Here is an 18,233-nt window from a genome sequence, read left to right on the forward strand (position 1 = left end):
ATTGTTGCAAATGAAGGCTCGTGGTGCCAAAGCCCCAGTTAGGAGGGACCTGATTAAGCTGGAAGTCCAAAGGAAAAGGAGGCAGCTAATGAGCAAAACAATAAATCAAACCTAATAAGGAGACATCGTCATGCAATAAAACTATGAATAAAATAATAAAATAATAAATAATAAAAAATAAAATAAAAAATAAAAAATGACAAATTACAACTAATCATTCCCCCCCCCCTGTCATCTGCGAAACTATCAGCTACTAGAAATAGAGCCTTCTCGATAGCAGGACCGATAGAAAGGAACTCTATCCCAGGCTACCTAAATTCTATCAGAGATTCCAAAACCTTCAAAAAAGAACTAAAAATATGGTTGTTTAGACAATCATTCACAGACTGATATGATTAATCTTAGTCTTCATCTTGAACCCTAATTCTTTCTTTAATAAGTATCTTCTAAATTAAGTTATTAATTGTCTCCTGCTAACATGTTATACTCTGCTTTTTGCCGAGATGTTATATTTCTATTATCTGTAATTGCGTTATAACTTATAACTTGTTCTTTGTATGAAGTTGTTACACTGTAAACCAGGGTGAAGGCACTCAGCTCACACTTCGGTATAAAAAAAGAATATAAATAAATAAAATAAATAAATAATACGTAAATGAGTGAACAGGATTCCAACCGAAAAGGCTGGCTGCCTCTTCAGGCACTTGAGAGAATCTGGGAACACTCAGTCACTACGTTCAGGTTGTGGGTTTGAGATGCACTCCTAGTAAGGGGAATGGCACAGAGCACAGCTGCCCCTGCAGACGAGGATAAAGAGAATGACCTACACTTAACATTGCATTTTTCTGGCTTCAAGAAAAGAGCTAGATTTCATGGTCCTCTGACCTCCATAAAAAGGTCAGCTGCCCTCTCCAAAGCACACATATGCACTAACAAAGGCTGCACACCACAGCCCCTCTTTCTATCCAACTGGATTCTGAATGCTCGCAGACTCTCTCGTCATTCCTCTGGCCTTTCGGGAGAATAGACTCATAACATGGCGTCAATCCCAGCAGCCCATTCCCACCTCCAACATTTTGCCAGGGTCCCTGGCAGGAAAGAGCCCACCAAGGAGGATGGGGAATGTGGGATGCAGGCTGGAACTGCAATACCTATGGACTGGAGATAAGGCAGCTGCTTCACCTCTCTCATCTCTCTCTCTGCTTACTTTTTACATATTTTACAGTCAATGCTGGGTTGATTCATGATTTCTCCTTTTAGGGATAAGCAGGGATCGAAATAAGCCTGAAGTCTCAAACTCTGACTCCCCTCCACTCTTCCTCCACCCTTGAGCAAAACAATCTTTTTCAAGACAGGTTTTTTTATGGACTTTTCTGAGGCAATCTAGGAAGTCTCTTCCTCAAAGGCCTTCTCGTCTGCCTCAGCCAAGCTAAATGACGACAAACTGCATTCCTGGCATAGGAGGGATGAAGAGGGGGCGGCTGATGGTTCCAGCTCTGCACAGTGACAAAACCGGTCTAAAAACAGATCAGCTCACTTTGTAGCATCATGCACCCTCAAGCCATGAAGATCATATCGTTGCAATCCTATATCCTAACAGTCAGTTACTTAAAATGGCTTTGCAGTAACAAAAACCACTAAATTAAGTGAAGATGTCTGAGTTCTGTGCACTTATACTAAGTCTTCGATCTAGTTCATACCTAGTCTATCGGTTTACCAGTTAAAGTCATCCTTGTTCACATCACTGCAAAGAATCTCTGGAAGGTGAAGCTCTGTCTCGAACTGACAACATAGGACAAGGACTCTCCAACTGCCTGACGACACCAATTTAGGAAAAGAAAGAACCCTACACTCTCTGCATGTCTTTGTCAGGCTGTAGCCACTGAGCGAGTGAACAGGGACTGTAGACGATATGGGCTGGAAAGCAGAAAATCTTACTTTTACTGAAAAAGAAACAACCTCCAACACCCCATTAACTGCTTTAAATACCTGAAGGAGGGGCTGCACATGGTTTTCCGTTGCCTGGGCCAGCCAGGACGGGAGATGCTATGAAAGCCGGGTTTATAGCCCCTGGGAGAGGGAGGGATTCATAGTCATTGTACAATGGCAACACCTAAGAGGCTGAATTTAAGGCACATGATTGCAGATTCTGGATTAAGAGGGTCATTTTCAAGCAGCCCGCACAGGCTGAAGTCTGGGGTTATTTTTTTTTTTTTTTGTATCACCCGCCAGACATTAGCCAGAATTTCAAAAGCAGATTTATGCACATAAATCTGCTTTGAAATTTCACCAGTAGGTATGTAATCCCCTGTTGCATACATGTACAAACTTATAGATGCTGCAGAGCAAGTGTAATTTTCTGCATGAGGATTTACATGCATAGTTTCGAAAACTGAAAATATGTATGGAAATCTTTTCCTCACCCAGAAAGCCTACTTAATATGGAGGTTATTTTCAAAGGAGTTCACACATAAAAGCAGCTTATGCAATAAATCACAATCTTTTCCTGTGTTTCTGAAACTACATCAGCATAGCTGTGCAAGCCTATGTACCTGATTTAAATCAGTGATTTTTCCTATTCTAATGCATACTCTGACTGCCAGAAATACATAGGATTGTGCGGGCTATAAATTATGTAAAATAAATACAAGGTTTTGTTTGGTTGGAAGATATCCTCAGAGCAAGTCCCATTTTCCCCCTAGTAATTGTGCTAGTTGGAGCAAGGAAGATATGGCAGTCAAAAGTGAGTGCGAGCCCTATCCAGGTAGGGACATTTGCACACCCTCCCAGCCTCTGGAGTGCCACAAGCCAGTTAGATTTTCAAATATCCGCAATGAATATGCATAATATGCATTTGAATGCAGCGGAGGTGGTGCCTGTAAATGCATTTTAAGAATATTCAGTGTGGATATCTTAAAAAACTAACTGGCTTGTGACAGACACATGAGGCTCGGAGTTGCCTAGTCCTGCCCTACACTATCTGCTTGACCCATATTCCTTCTGAGCCCTTCCCAAGAGACTGGCACTCGGCTCACTTAGGTGCCAGACCCTCTCACATTTTATGTGCCCCATCTAGGTGGGATTTACACATATGCCTAAGCTTTACCTCCCTATCTGCTCTCTTTGCTCCCCCCCTGTTTCTCCAAGTGCCTCTCAGATGGAATATCTTACAGTAAATATTTAGCGTAACCGAGTCAAAGCTGCATAGAAAATTTTAAACAGAACAATTAAATAAGTTTTCTCCCTAACCTTTCAGTGTCTAGTCTTTTTTTCTCCTGTCTCCTCTTTCAGGCCGATGCAACATCAGCGCGCATTAAATGGGTGCTCATGGTTTGAGTGACGATTCACCTCTCCTGGGCGACAAGATTTAATATTTGAATGGGCTACTGCGGTAAAAAGGAGGCGCTAGGAAAAGATTTGCGCCCCTAGCGCCTCCTTGGCATCAGCGCTCAGGAGAGGTGGCCGTCAGCAGGTTAGGAAGACGGACGCTCAATTTTATGAGGGTCTGTGTTTCTAACCCGTCCACAGCCACGGGTTAGGAAAATGGAGGCTGGTTAATTGATCCCCCCCTTTTCCTATCCTGTCCACCGGCGACACCTTTTTTCAGTTCTCTTTTTGGTTCCTCCGACTTAATATCGCCAGGCATTAGGCACACAATTTTTGGGGTTTGTTTTTTTTTTCACATCGGGGAAATAGCTAATAGCCTCCTCAACATGGATTTACAAGTGGTGAGCGCCGTCAGCTTTGCGTTGGTTTGGACACACATTTGGGATGCACTAACCCCCTTCTTGCATGAGGGGTTTTGGACGCGCGTCTGTAAAGCCGCCTCAGCCTGGTTGTCTATTTTGCCTTTTCCCTCCATTTGTCATCCTTGAAACGTCTTCCTCATGGTTTTACTGTTTCCTTATCTATTCTTCCTTTACTGTCTTTTTGGTCTCTTCTTTCCCAAACCATCCTCCATTTTTCTCCCCCTCACCGTAAGAACCCCTCCTCTTTCCCCACACGATGCCTTTCATTGTCTTTTGCCATATGTGCCTCCATAATATTTCTTAACTTGATGTCCCCCTTCTCAATGTTCTTGTGCCCTTTGTAACCATTAATCTATCACCTGCAGACTTTTCCTTGCCTGTTCAACACTTTATGTTGAGAAATGGCAATTACTCATGCTCCCCCTACGGAACAATCTATTCATTTTACCCTCCACATTTTGCACTATCTGTACTATAAAATTACTCCTGGGGGAATTCTGCGCACAAAATTCTGCAAACTTTATATTGGTCAAAATAACACAGTTTACAGGACAGTCTTTAAGTAATTACATTTTAAATTAATACAGAAACAAGTTATTACTTAAAGTTTCATAATTTTAAATATTTTGAGCAGAATTTCCCTAGAAATTCACTGTAAGAGTGTCCCTTCCACTCGCTCTCCCTACTCCCCTGGTCACTTTGCCCTCTCAGGCCCCAACTCCTCCACCTGCCAGTATCTGTGTCCCCTCCACTCTATCACCAGTCCCATGTCTGCGTCAGCTGCGGTGTGCTTGGCCAAGCAGTGGTGAGAGGTGAATGTATGTAGCAAGGACCAGGTGGCAGCCTAGCAAAGATTTAGAATGGGCACGTCATGGAGGTGAGCTATGGAGGCAGTCATAGCGCGGGCCTGGTGCGCCTTTGGGGATGAAGACAAAGACTCCAAGCACTTCTGGTAGCAGAATTGTATGCAGTTTGAGATCCAAGATGACTGCAGTCCTGGAACATTCGGAAACTGGCAGTCCTGGAACATCCGGGTTAAATGACACGAAAAGCTGGGAGGCTCTGCGATCAGTGTATGTTCTGTGTTTATAGTAAGCAAGTGCAGTATACACTCTGCCTCATTGCTATGTGGCTTAGGGTAGAAAGATGGAAGAGTAGTAGTTTGGTTGAGGTGGGAAGCTAAGACCACTTTAGGAAGGAAAGCGGGATGTGTACGTAATGTCACCTTGTCGTGGTAGAATTCCAGATATGGTGAGTGGTGTACCAGGGCTTGCAGTTCACCGACACGTCTCGTGGAGGTGAGTGCAACTAGAAACAGCACCTTCCAGGAGAGGAATCTGGGATGATAAATATCCAGTGGTTTGAAGGGTGGCAATATTAGTTGCTCCAGCACAACATTTAAATCCCATGGTACGGTAGATTTCCGGATCGGAGGTCGGAGGCGTAAAACTCCTTTCATGAACCTTGAAATGAGCAGGTGACAAGAGATTGGATGGAACGTAACCCTCCCGATTTCTCGGGTATGAGGAAGTATTGAGAATAGAAACCCTTGTGAGACTCTGATGCAGGCAGCTCGCGAATGTAGTGTTGTTGGAGTAAGCTGTTGATCTCCAGGTGCGCTGATCGGTGTGTTTGGCGCACTAGGTGAGGAGTGGGAAGGATGGAATGAAATGCTAGGGAGTAGCCCTCCTGCACTATGCGTAGGACCTAGAGGTCGGATGTGATTGTTTTCCATGCTTGCAGAAAATGGGTGAGTCTGCCCCCAACCAGGAGCAGCAGTAGGGGGGGGGGGGGATATGCACCCTAAAAACCCTGGGAAGGTTTAGGGGGATTGGGATCCTGCGATAGCTGAAGTTGCCTCAGAGTACGCTGGCGCTGTCTAGCAGCCTGAGTCTGGGAAGACTGAGTTCGAGAAATAGCGTATTATGGAGGCCGGGGTGCAGGATACGACCTGAAAGGAAGCCTCTGATAATAAGGTTTGCGGTACGATTGGAAATACTGAGGATGCCAGGTCCGAGGGGGGAAGTCAGGGACATGACTGCCATTTTTTGTTCCTTTAGATGGGCCACTGTCTCCCTGAATCTGTCTCCAAAGAGGTTATCAGGAAGGCACGGAAGGTCTGCAAGTTTCTCGTGCACATCTCCACGGATGGCACTGGCTCGCAGTCATGCAAGATGCTGGGCCGTGATTGCATTGGCCGTGGATCTTGAAGATGTTTCGAATCCATCGTACACAGTTCTTATAAGATGTCTGAGGCTTTCTTCTATGTCATAGAATTGTTCTGGCAGGCGATGTTCCGGGGATGCCTCTTGAAGCAGAAGTTTCAAGGACTGCAAACACTCAAAAAGATATTGGGTGATAACGAATTGATGTTGTATTTTTGTGTTAAGCATTCCAGACTGATAGGCCTTTTTGCTAAAATCGTCTAGGTATTTTGAGTCTTTCCCGGGAGGGGTGTTGGAATGCAGGCGAGATTTTCTAGCTTTCTGCATGGCTGACTCTACAACAGATGTATGCAGAAGCTGTACTTTCAAGTAATACACAGATTGCCGCATATGGACCTAGGCAGAGGTAACACCGGTCATATCTGTCGGTAACAGACATGATCTTACCACACCGGCAGAATTTGAATCCTGGTGGCCGCGGCATTTTGGTAATTTCTACGAAAAAAATATCAGGTTTGATGAAGGGAAGCCTGAGTTATCAAGGTGTGATGAAAAAAACTTTTTTTTCCTTCGGTCAAAAACTCTCTCTGAGGAGAATGAGAGCTCCGCATGCTGCTAGGCTCGCAGAAAAAAACGGCCTGAGGAGACTAAGGGAACAAGGGGAGCAGCCAAGCAGGCACACTACACTAAAAGTCCCAGCGTTCTGAGAGAGCTCTGCCACCTAATCACCCGGAGGACGTCCCAGACAGCAGGGCTAATTCATGCTGCTTATCTACAGGAAAAAGGGAATAGACTCAGGAGTAATCGTAGGAAATATTTCTTTATAGCGAGGGTGGTGTATGCATGGGACAGTCTCCCAGTGGAGGCAGTGGAGACAAAAACTGTATCTGAATTCAAGAAAGCATTGAATAAATACAGGGAACCTCTAAGTGATAAGAATTATAATACTAAATTATTAGTCTTTGATACAATTATTACTGTCTGATACAAAATATACCTAATGATAATTGTTACTCTGTTACTATAATGCTAATTATTGCTATTTTATTACTATTTATGCTATCTATTCTTTTTGTTACTCTATTATTATATATGCTATCTATTCCTCCAATGATGCCGATGGTTTCCATTATTGGCACTGTTTTACCCATGTTGCTGCTATAACATCTTATTACAATTCTCTAATCATTTACTGTACCTGTCAAAAGGAAAGTACTTCTTCCTGCACCTTTCAAATTATTTGTAAACAGATGTGATATGTAAATTGAACACCGGTATATAAAACAAATAAATAAATAAATTGATTGGATGGATGGGCCAACTGGATGGGCCATACGGTCTTTTTCTGCCATCATGTTTCTATGTTTTAAGCCTCGATTCCAGCAAGTTTTACAATCTGGGTATTAGAAATTATGATCACTTAAATATTTAAAATATATTTTATTTATTCTTGACCCCAGGGATTTTAAAACAATTGTACAAGCTTATATACTGTCACCTGTGGACTAATGCAACTCTTGTATACATACAGGTCTGCCTGTTAGCATTTCAAAAGCTTTGTGGGTGTGGCAGAATTCGGAGGCTTGTCTAGTCCCCGAAAGCAATGATGGGAGCATATTACCCCAGTACTAAGCACTGCATTGGTTAACCAAAAAACAGTGGGTTAAATTTCAGATGTTAATTATGATTTTTAAAACAAGCTGGTCCATATTACTTAAGGATTATCTTGGACTATTATGTCCCTGCCTGAGAGGTAAGATAATCTGGAAAATTTTCCTTAAAAGTGGCTCATCTCGCAAAGATTAGATAAGCACTTTTTTCAGTAGGTCCAACCCTCTGGAATGCCCTGCCGGATGCTTTGCAGGAGTTTGATGATATGGTTCTCTTCCGCAAGCAACATTAAAGCCCTTTCATTCCATGAGGCATATGGTTAACTTTTGGTATATAGAAGTGTTAAACTTGCAAGCAGACAGGATGTTTCACTGTATTTATGAATGGATTTTACAATTGTATTTGATGACAAGTAGTCTATAGTTACACATCTAATTATATATTGTAATTTGTAGTACAATTAGCTTATTTTTTTAACAAATTAAATAGAGTCGGCCTTACACCTCAGTGCTCATGTGAAAAACCTGGATTCAACTCCCTGAGCCCAGCTTCTGCTCCTCAGGCAGGCCAGGGCTGGGGATGCTGTGGCAGCTGTATTTTCTGCCTCAGAGATGACGGGAAAAGCAAGTTTGCTTATCGTAAATGGTGTTTTCCGTAGATAGCAGATGAATTAGCCATGCTGAATGGGTACGTCTTCCGTGCCACTAGGTGGCGGAGCAAAGTCTTTTAGTTAGGTGCTCCCTCCCCTCCTGTATCCTGTCAGGATTACCTCAGGCTCCTCAATCAGTGTCAGGTCGATACAGTAAAGTGTGCTCCGTCGGAGCGCACTGTCAGCCTGCTCTGGACGCGTGTTTTCCCTTACCCCTTATTCAGTAAGGGGAGGAAAACACGCGGCCCACCCGCGGCACCTAATAGCGCCCTCAACATGCAAATGCATGTTGATGGCCCTATTAGGTATGCGTGCGGGATCCAGTAAGTAAAATGTGCAGCCAAGCCGCACATTTTACTCTAAGAAATTAGCGCCGACCTTTGGGTCGGCGCTAATTTCTTCCGGCGCCAGGAAAGTGCACAGAAAAGCAGTAAAAACTGCTTTTCTGTGCACCCTCCGACTTAATATCATAGCGATATTACGTCGGAGGTCCCCAAAAGTAAAAAAAAGTAAAAAAAATAAAAAATAAAATAAATTTGAATTCGGCCCGCGGCTGTCGGGCCGAAAACCGGACGTTCAATTTTGCCGGCGTCCGGTTTCTGAGCCCGTGGCTGTCAGCGGGCTCGAGAACAGACGCCGGCAAAATTGAGCGTCGGCTGTCAAACCCGCTGACAGCCGCCGCTCCTGTCAAAAAGGAGGCGTTAGGGACGCGCTAGTGTCCCTAGCGCCTCCTTTCCCTCGTTTGCACCGCGTCGCCTAATTTGCATACTGGATCGCTCGCACCGGCCAAGGGCCAGTGCGTGCGCCGGGAGAGCGGGCGTTCATCCGCTCTCCCGCGGTTTTACAGTATCGGGCTGTATGAAAGCAAGGCAGGTATGCTAGAACTGTTCAGGGAGGCGGGTGGGTCAGCAGGGCTAATTCATCTGCTATCTACAGAAAGCAAACTTGCTCTTTTCACGTAGATAAGCAGCTGAATTAGTCATGCTGTATGGGAGTTCCCAGCCGATGTATTGAACAATCAATACCTGTGAAGTGGTATGTACTTCCCTTTTTTTTTTTTGTGCTCAATATGATAAAAAGGCGGACAGTTCCAATGAAGGCTGTATTTGCGTGGAATCAGTGCTCTTCTGTAGAATAGTCCGCCTCAATAGGGCATCATCCGCCGTTTGTCTAAAGAATGGCAGGATGTGGAGTGTGTAGCGATGACATAGTCTCCGCTTGACATATGCACTAGAGGTACGTGATGGAGATAGGCAATCGAGGCTGTCATTGCACGCACTTGATATGTCCTTGGGTCGCAGATAGTGCTTGCGACCTTGTCTTATAACAAACTGGATAGAAGTGAATATCCATGTGGATAAAGTGTTTTTCGTTATTGGATGTGCTTGTGCGTTTGGAGTGAACGAAAGAAGTAGTAGTGATGGTCGATTGAGTGAAGAAGTGCGCTGCTTGTGGTATTCCAGTGGACGTTTACCAGGTAAGGTGTGTAACCGTCTCGCATAGTCATTTGCATGAGGGTTAAGAAGCATGTGGTAAGGTGATGTCCTGGTTAATGTGGAAACTGAAATTTGCCGTTGGTGGAAATTAAGGGTGAATGCACAAGGTCACCCTGTCGTGGTGAAAATGAAGATAAGGAGGCTAGTTAACTAATGCTTAGAAGTTACTTATTCTTCTTGCAGAAGTTAAAGCAATCAGGAAAAAACACCTTCCATGCGGTAGCGAAGGTGACAAGAGTCCAAAGGGAGAAACTGTGAGCTGTTCAAGAACTGAAGTAATGGCTCAAGGTACCGGTGGCTTATGCAGAGGTGGACATATGCGGAATACCTCCTTCATGAATCTGGAATTGTGTCCTCCATCTAGATGAATGTAAGAAGGTGCTATAGTTCCTAAGGAAGAACGTAGCAAGGAAGTAGCAAGGTCATTGCTATTACGTCGATGGAGGTATGAGCGAATTGGGTAGGTGGCAGGTGAATGGGTCGATACCCAGTGATTAACACCAAGAAGCGTAGCAAAACTACTTCTCTGGTAATTGAGGCCGGTGGATAGTCTTCCTGAGGAGAAGACATCCTGAAGGGTAGGAGAAATGTTAAAAACGGTATCCAGCAAGCTCGTTTAATCCCTATTCCCTGAGGTATAGGGAGGTGTGAAGAAGATGCTGCAGTGATTCCCTTGCCCTGGGTAGACACTGCGAGGTGGCAACCAGGGAAATTTTGTTGCAGATTGAAAACGTAGTAGGTAACTGTAGCATGGTTTTCTTGGCCATGCTGGCGGGTTGAGGAACAGATTCCTACCAGCTCGCTTTGGATCTCCGGATTGTGTGAGATAGGAGTGGTATCGAAGGGAATGCAGAGAGTGGGGCTTGTGACCAATCAATGATACAAGCGTCTGGAGCGAGTCGGCGTGGCTTGGGTAAACCGAAGAAAATCTGCAGTGTCCCGTTTTGTGTCGGAAAGAGATAGACTGTAGGGAGACTCTGCCTTATGAGCTACTTTGGATTCAGTGCCCAGTAGTGGGGATGAAATTTCCCTTGTGTTTGACCTCTCTGGAATTGTAAATTTTGGGAAGAGAAATTGTTTGCAGTGAAATAGATCCTTGATTATCCCACTCCAGTATTGGAATTGCTGGTTTGCAGAGGTTCTCTGAACTCAACCCTCCGTTTTTGTTTATATAGGACATTGTAACCTGGTTGTCCATGTGAATCATGACTATGTTCCCTTGTAGGGAATCTTTGAAGTGTCGAAGGGCATTGATTACTGCTTTGGGAACCAGAAGAAGGTGTATGTACAGTGTACGTTTGTATGAAGTCCCTAGACCTTGTGTCAGTAATTCTTTCAGATGAATTCCTGGTGAGTATTATTTGATGTCGAAGGGGGTGCAGGGGTTAGCTCGTCGATAGTGTCTACGGGAGCAGTCACCAATTGGAGGTGTCTTTCCATACTGATAGTAAGGGAAATCTAAGTGGACAATGTATGGAAAAAGGAGGCCATTGGTGCGCTTGAGACCCCAGTGAAGGCAGCGTATATGTAAACGTGTATGTAGAAGGCTGCCACCATATGTGCAAACCTAGGTAGGACTTGGCGAGGTGTTACCAAGGTACTGTGATGTAGAATGGTAGACAGCGTGGAGAGAATTATGCTCTCGAGTGACTGGAATCATGTCAATGTAGGCATATTTGAAGTGTAAGAGTGAGTGGCTCTAATCCCGGTTGATCATAGTCAATCTGGCAGCCTAGATTGTCTAGATAAGAAATATCTGCAAAAATTCTCTCTTTGTAGTATTTGATTGGACGTTAGTAGGAGCCCATCGGTTAGGTAGGGTTAAAAAATGTTTGTGACCCCCGATGAAAAAAGGTGCGACCCCACCCATGCTATGCATATGGTGCAAAACTTGGGTCAGAGACCAGGCCAAATGGAAGAACTTTTATTGGAAGTGATGGTCATCTGCTTGGAAACACAGGAAAACCAGGAACTGTGTACATCGGAATGTGAGCTTATGTATCTTGTAAGGCGAATGAGCTCATCCAATCTTTGGGATGAAGAAAGGGAAGAATGGACTTGATAGAAGGTATTTGGATTTCTCCTTGTGGAGGTATATGTTGAGATACAAAAGGTCCCAAATTGGGTGTAAGTCTCCCCAGTTCATGGGAACAAGGAAATAATGGGAATAAAACTTTTGATAGGATTTCAGGTAGGCAAGTTGTGTATGATCGAGAAGACCATTGATCCGATGTAAACTGATTCCACGGTGGAAGGTAATTGGACAACCGCTTCCCCAGGAAATGACGGTGGTATATTGATGCCTAAAACCTTCATTGGGTTTTGCAGATTGAAAGCCCATTTGATGACACGGCTGGCCAGGTGGTCTAGTATGCTGGCGTGGTGCCAGTCACTGATAAGCCTGCTGTCTCGATGGTTGAGAAGACGGAGGTGTATAACAAGGTATGGCTTAAATGTGGTAAAGGCTGACCTTTGGTAGGGTGCCGAGCTGAAAATTGACCTCGTGATATAGATGGACGATGAGGAATGCTAGGAAAGGACCCGTGCATTCTGCTCCTTGAGCATCGTCACAGCATGGTGGACTGATCTCAGAAGCAATTTTCTGGATGACATGGTAAATTCACCCACTTGACATGAACATAGTCTCAGATGGTGGTAGCCTGTAACTCTGCAAGGCATCTGAATGCCTAGGCAGTCACTGAAGTTTTAGAAGAGACCTTAATCCTTCGTAAATGGATCACCAATAGTACCACGACCCTCCCTCAACGATAAGGTATTGAGGAGGTAAACCAGCGTTAGCCGAGACTTGTAGACTATCAAAGGGATATTGCAGTATAAAACTGGTGGTTTGAATGCGGGCATTGAGCATCGGATATGAAATGACGTATTGCAAAGTCATCCAAAGTTTTATTGGCCCTAGTAGGTGGTATGTTGGAACAAATTCTGTATTTATGAGCCATTTGCATTGCCAACTAACTACCACGGATTAATGGATTAATTAATTGCTCCTTGTGACCTTTGGCAAGTCAGTTTACCCTCCATTGTCAGGTACAAACAGACTGTAAGCCCGCTGGGGATAGGGAAATACCTACAGTACCTGAATGTAATCCACTTTGAAGCTCTGTGAAAAGTGGAATATAAATCTAAATAAAATAGTATGGAAAAGAGAGCTTTCCATCCCATATTTGAAGTCGATTCTAGGACCCATCTAGGAAGGCTGACAAACTGGGTGTTGTGGCCTGTGAGCACGGTTGCAAGTTTCGGATGCGTTCGTGAATTGAGTCGCTGACAGGCAGGGTGTTGGCTGATTTTGTATAGGACTGTGGTAGAAAGTGACAGGACGCATCGAATCGTAGTAAGCTAGTTTTCGGGCAGGAGCTTTGTTGCTTACAGTACACGTTAAGGGGTGGTACCCTTTTTTTTTTTGTCATGCCCATTCTGGGCTTTTGCAGTCAGGCTTTTTTTTTTTTGTCGGCATACGCATCAGCGTGCCGGAGTCATCGATTTGCAGCGTTTTGGTGAACACACGTGTTCCTGATGTGCTCTGACGCATACGTGGAAGCGTCCGCGTGCTGGCGGGCATATTGGCGCACCGATGCGCCGGTGGCCTCGTCCGCGAGCTGATGCTCTGGGAGTCTTGTCCACGTGTCGACAGCACTGTTTGCGCGATGAGCCGGCGCACGCAGCCACTTGTCCAATGGTGCGCGGGAGCTCAACTCTGTGCCAGGCCAGCCAAACTGGGAAGCTACCGAGGTGGTAAGCACTACAAGGGGCTTCTATGGCCCGATGGTGGAGGTCCCCGAAGACAGGGGATTTTCCCAAAAGTGCAATTGTCTTTTGTTTGTTTTTTTTATGCCCGCGATGCAGTCCTTAGCACCGGCGAATCAATTCACTGTATCAGTGGTGTCCTTCCCCCGGCTCCACTCGATATCGGTCCGGAAAGATACAAGGGAGTCCCATCGAGAAGGTAAAGATAAGGCATCGAATCGGCCGGTGGGGGAAGGGGGCGCCCAGAGATGTATAAAAGGATCTCTCGAGGGCAGGTCTTCAGGAGATTTTTTTTTTTTTTATCTGTAGATATATCGATCTAATCAATTGTAGTAAGAATTTCTTCTCTTTTTTCATTTTATTTTTTTTTTTGTGAAGAGTGTTCCGTGCACACTGTGCATGGAAAAAAACAGACTGAGGAGCCTGAGGGAATATAGGAGGGTGGGAGCACCTAGCTAAAAGACTTTACTAGACTTAGAGAGCTCCGCCACCTAGTGGCACGGAAGACGTACCCATACAGCATGGCTAATTCAGCTGCTTATCTACGTGAAAACGAATCCTAGACACTACAGAACAGCAATGAAGTGGCCAGACTCAGGGTGCACACTTAGTGTTAGAGTTATGATAGTGCTAGGTTAGACACTATAGTGCAAAAATAGTCAAGAACAGATAGACCTAATCAGTTTCAGGATAGTCTCTTTTCTGCTTTGTGCCAGTAAGAGTGAACATTTCTAACTAACATCCTATTGATAGCAGTTGAGGAAAGTTTACACAGCAATAATTTCTTTACACACAAACTACTTCACGGACAACTAGTAAGAACTCTATGGAACATGATCTAATGGCCAACTGTAAGAAACTTCCCATCAGCAAGAAAACAACAAGCTAACTCAAGACTGAAGTATATTCCTAGGCAAAAATGGGCAGATCCCCGTATGCCCCTAGAAACAGCCATTTACTGAAACAGCTCAGCCAAGCAATGGATTAAAAGAATCTGGCCAGGCCTGAACTGAGCAGCTCCCTTGTGCAACAAAGGGGTATAATGTGTGAGAGAGAAAAGCAACAGAGTTCAGTAGCATCAACAGCTGATGACTAGATCCAAAAAATGGTGGACCTGTGTCTTTCACTTCTGGCCAAAGGTGGGAACCAGCTAAATTGGGAAGACACATCCTATTCACTTGGTGTTTTTGTACAGCTGGCTACCATATGTTTTAGTTTTTGAGTTTAAGCACCAGAGTTATTATAAATGTATACTACTACTGGTTGGTCTTAGTCCAATATCTATATCCCACCATACGTTCCTATAGTTAAAATCTAGAAAGTGCCACAGTTTGTGGACTGTCACTGTAATGGCTGAGCTGGATGGAGAAAGATGGGGAAGACAGTATAAAATGAGGAAAAACCCATGGTATTTATTTTATTAGCCACTTAGTGCTAGGCTCTAGGCAACTTACAATAAAAAAAATCATATCACATGGATAGAAATACAATAAAAACAACTAAGACATAATAACGGATCAGGGTAGTTGCAAATCAAGGCTTTTTAATGCTGCAGCACAGTAGAAGTTAGCTCCAAGTGGGCTGAATGCCCAAAGAACAAAAACATTTCATAGCTGTATTGATATTTTATGAGAATTATGCATCAGAACAAGCCCACCTAGCCAAAGCTAAAAATTAAAATGCTCTCTAGATTTCTCCTAGACAGATGTCATCAACAAGATGGTTCTATGCCTGGGGGACTGAACACCAAATATATTCTTAATGGAAAACAGTCATTTGATCACACAGATACACTCTTTGTACTTACATTTAGAGCCCTTTGTACTTACATTTAGAGAAAGACATTTGCCCTTGAATGAGCAAATGTCATATTTAAAATCTTCAGTGTGTAATATTATATGAAGGTATTCCATGGTCCATGATGATTAAATATTTAACACACATGTAGAAAGTAATTTCTTTATTACCACCTTCAAGTTTTCAAACTTCAATTGCCCAGTTAGAGCTATTTCAGCTTTTGCTATTAGCTTACTTGGCAAACTCTGAACAGAAAATGAGGCCCAAAAGGTACATTACTTTCAGTACAAAATGAACAAACACATACGTACTTAAGCCCAAAATAAAGGCTGGAATGGGTTCAAACTTTTTATGTATGGGCTGCATAGAGAGAGGAATATTGAGTAAGAAAAGGGAAGTGATTATCCCCTTGTACAGGTCCTTGGTGAGGCCTCACCTGGAGTACTGTGCTCAGTTCTGGAGACCGTATCTCCGAAGGGACAGAGACAAGATGGAGGCGGTCCAGAGAAGGGCAACCAAAAAGGTGGAGGGTCTTCATCAAATGACTTATGAGGAGAGATTGAAGAATCCACCCTGGAGGAAAGGAGGAGCAGGGGTGATATAATTCAAACTTTCAGATACTTGAAAGGTTTTAATGATCCAAAAGACAACAAACCTTTTCCATTGCAAAAAAATCAGCAGAACCAGGGGTCATGATTTAAAACTCCAGGGAGGAAGACTCAGAACCAATGTCAGGAAGTATTTCTTCACAGAGAGGGTGGTGGATGCCTGGAATGCCCTTCCGGAGGAAGTGAAGACCAAAACTGTGAAGGATTTCAAAGGGGCGTGGGATAAGCACTGTGGATCCATAGTCTAGAAGATGTGAATGAAGAGAAGAGGCATGGGGGTGGTATGCTTGTGGGAATGACAGCTACTACCGGGAGATTAATATCCTTATTCAATAAACATAAACACAGTTAATGCAACTCCAACATTGTTCTATGCTTCAACAGCAAGAGGAAATGTGGAAAAAAGGATTTGCATCCATAAAAATGCAGGGGAGTAGCTTGCTTCTTACGGCGGTTACTACCCCAAACCAAATAAGCCTGATACTTCACTTGGAATGCTTGTTACGGTGGTTACTACACCAAACCAAATAAGCCTGATACTTCACTTTCAAAGCACATCCAGCATAGCTCTCTGCTTCAACGGCAGAGAGAATGAAGAAAAGATGATTTATATTCAGCATCAATCAACAAGGAATGAATTACATAGTCTGGGTAAACAAATAAGCATGGGTGTAGCTTGCTTGTTACGGCGGTTACTACCCCGAATCAATTAAGCATGATACTTCACTTGAAATACATATCCAGCACAGCTCACTCCTTCAACAGGGGGGAATGAAGTAAAGATGATTTATATTCAGACAACCAACAAGGACTGAATTGCACAGGTAGGGTAAACAAACGGGAGTAGCTTGCTTATTACGGCGGTTACTACCCCAAACCAATTAGCTAGATACTTCACTTCGATGCAGCTCCAGCACTGCTGTCTGCATCGATGGTGGGGGTGGAAGGGAATTGGAACCAAAAAGTTACCAATAAGGGCCCTGACCTCAGTGGTCAGAGTAACATAAGTATGAAAACAAATAGGTGTGAAGCTTGCTGGGCAGACTGGATGGGCCGTTTGGTCTTCTTCTGCTGTCACTTCTATGTTTCTACATAATGGAGTTCCATTACATTTCTTGGACCATCTTTCCCATTCAGATCAATTTGCTCCACCACAACTCCCTAACATAGAAAGGGTTGTGATGCTATAAACCATTTATTACATCAGTAAAGAAAACAAAGCAAGAGATGGTTAAAGAATGGCACTTGCACAGAGCCAAAAGGAAAAAAGTCTCAGACATAGTAGAGAGGCAAAGTGGTACAAAATTCAGACAATTAGTAATATACAATCCACACCTTTATTTCCGATTACTAAAAGGTTAAAAGTTGCTCAAGCTGGCAGCCAGAGCAAAGCAAGAATCCACTGAACCCGCACAGTGCAGCAGTTCCTATCCATAACAGAAGGCATGGGGGTAAACTGCACAGAGCAGCAATTACTACTCTTAATAGAAGGCATAGGGGTAAACCTGCAAGAAGCAGCAGTTATCCTTAAAAAAAAACAAACCTTACTGGGCAGACTGGATGGACGACTTGAGCCTTTTTCTGCTGACATTTAGTGTTACCATGAAATCCCGAAGACAACAGGTGCTCTTATCAAGGGATCACAAGACCAGCAGTGTGCATACCGTGTCATTTAAAGAGACAGGCAGCCTTGGAACCACCTACTCTGCTGCTATCCTATAACCCCTCCAACAACGCATCTGTTGCATGAAAGAGAACTGCAGTGGTTTCGCCCTTGGCTTTGGCCTCCAGACCATGTTGCTATTCACCTGATGAATCTAGAATACCCGTTTGAATTTTAGAACACGGTCTGTAGTTTATGCTTCCCTGTTCAGGACTTCAATCTAGAAAAAGTAGAAAGGAGGCAACTATATAGGAAGGGGCATCTCTTACACTTAAGTAACAAAAGGATGTGCTAGGAAAATAACCGACAGTCAAACAACGTTTATTGGCATTTCCCGCCTTACAATCTTTCAGCTCCAGTAACTCTTTCTAGCTCCATGTCGGTCGTGGCCTCCCATCCCATATCAGACATCCTCCAAACCGAGCAAGTTCCAAAGCTCTAAGCAGAATGCAAACAAGAGGCAACAGATATTTCTTCTACCTGCAAGAGTTTGGGGGGGGGGGGGGCTTTTTGGCCAAAAGCAGATTAAGGAAAAAGATCTTTGGAAATCTTCCTTCGCACACTTTTACTACGCTGCTCATCTTACTGGAGGAGGAACGGGATGGTGGGTGGAGGAGAGAGAAATAAAACCCTTTTCAATTAAACTCAGCAGCTAAAGGCAGGGCAGTGCAGAGCCTCCCACAGCACGGAAAAGAGTCGAACCACTTCATGTCCGAAACCCCTACAA

At 43.9% G+C, this 18,233-nt stretch overlaps 1 protein-coding gene across 5 annotated transcripts in view; it reads right to left on the minus strand.

Annotated features, from left to right (window-relative positions):
- The window catches only part of TMEM181 (transmembrane protein 181), a 150,142-nt gene that overhangs the window by 110,717 nt on the left and 21,192 nt on the right, over positions 1 to 18,233 (minus strand). The window contains exon 1 of one of the 5 annotated variants that reach the window (XM_029596648.1): positions 17,387 to 18,016. The exons of 3 other annotated variants lie outside the window; for them this stretch is intronic. The gene's annotated coding sequence lies outside the window, so the exon portion shown is untranslated. Of the gene's footprint in view, positions 1 to 15,267; positions 15,500 to 17,386; positions 18,017 to 18,233 lie in introns of those variants that run through there. One more of the 5 variants, XM_029596649.1, reaches the window with a different exon arrangement.

This window comes from Rhinatrema bivittatum, chromosome 3 (genome assembly GCF_901001135.1).
Source record: "Rhinatrema bivittatum chromosome 3, aRhiBiv1.1, whole genome shotgun sequence".
In the NCBI taxonomy this organism is placed as follows: Eukaryota; Metazoa; Chordata; class Amphibia; order Gymnophiona; family Rhinatrematidae; genus Rhinatrema; species Rhinatrema bivittatum.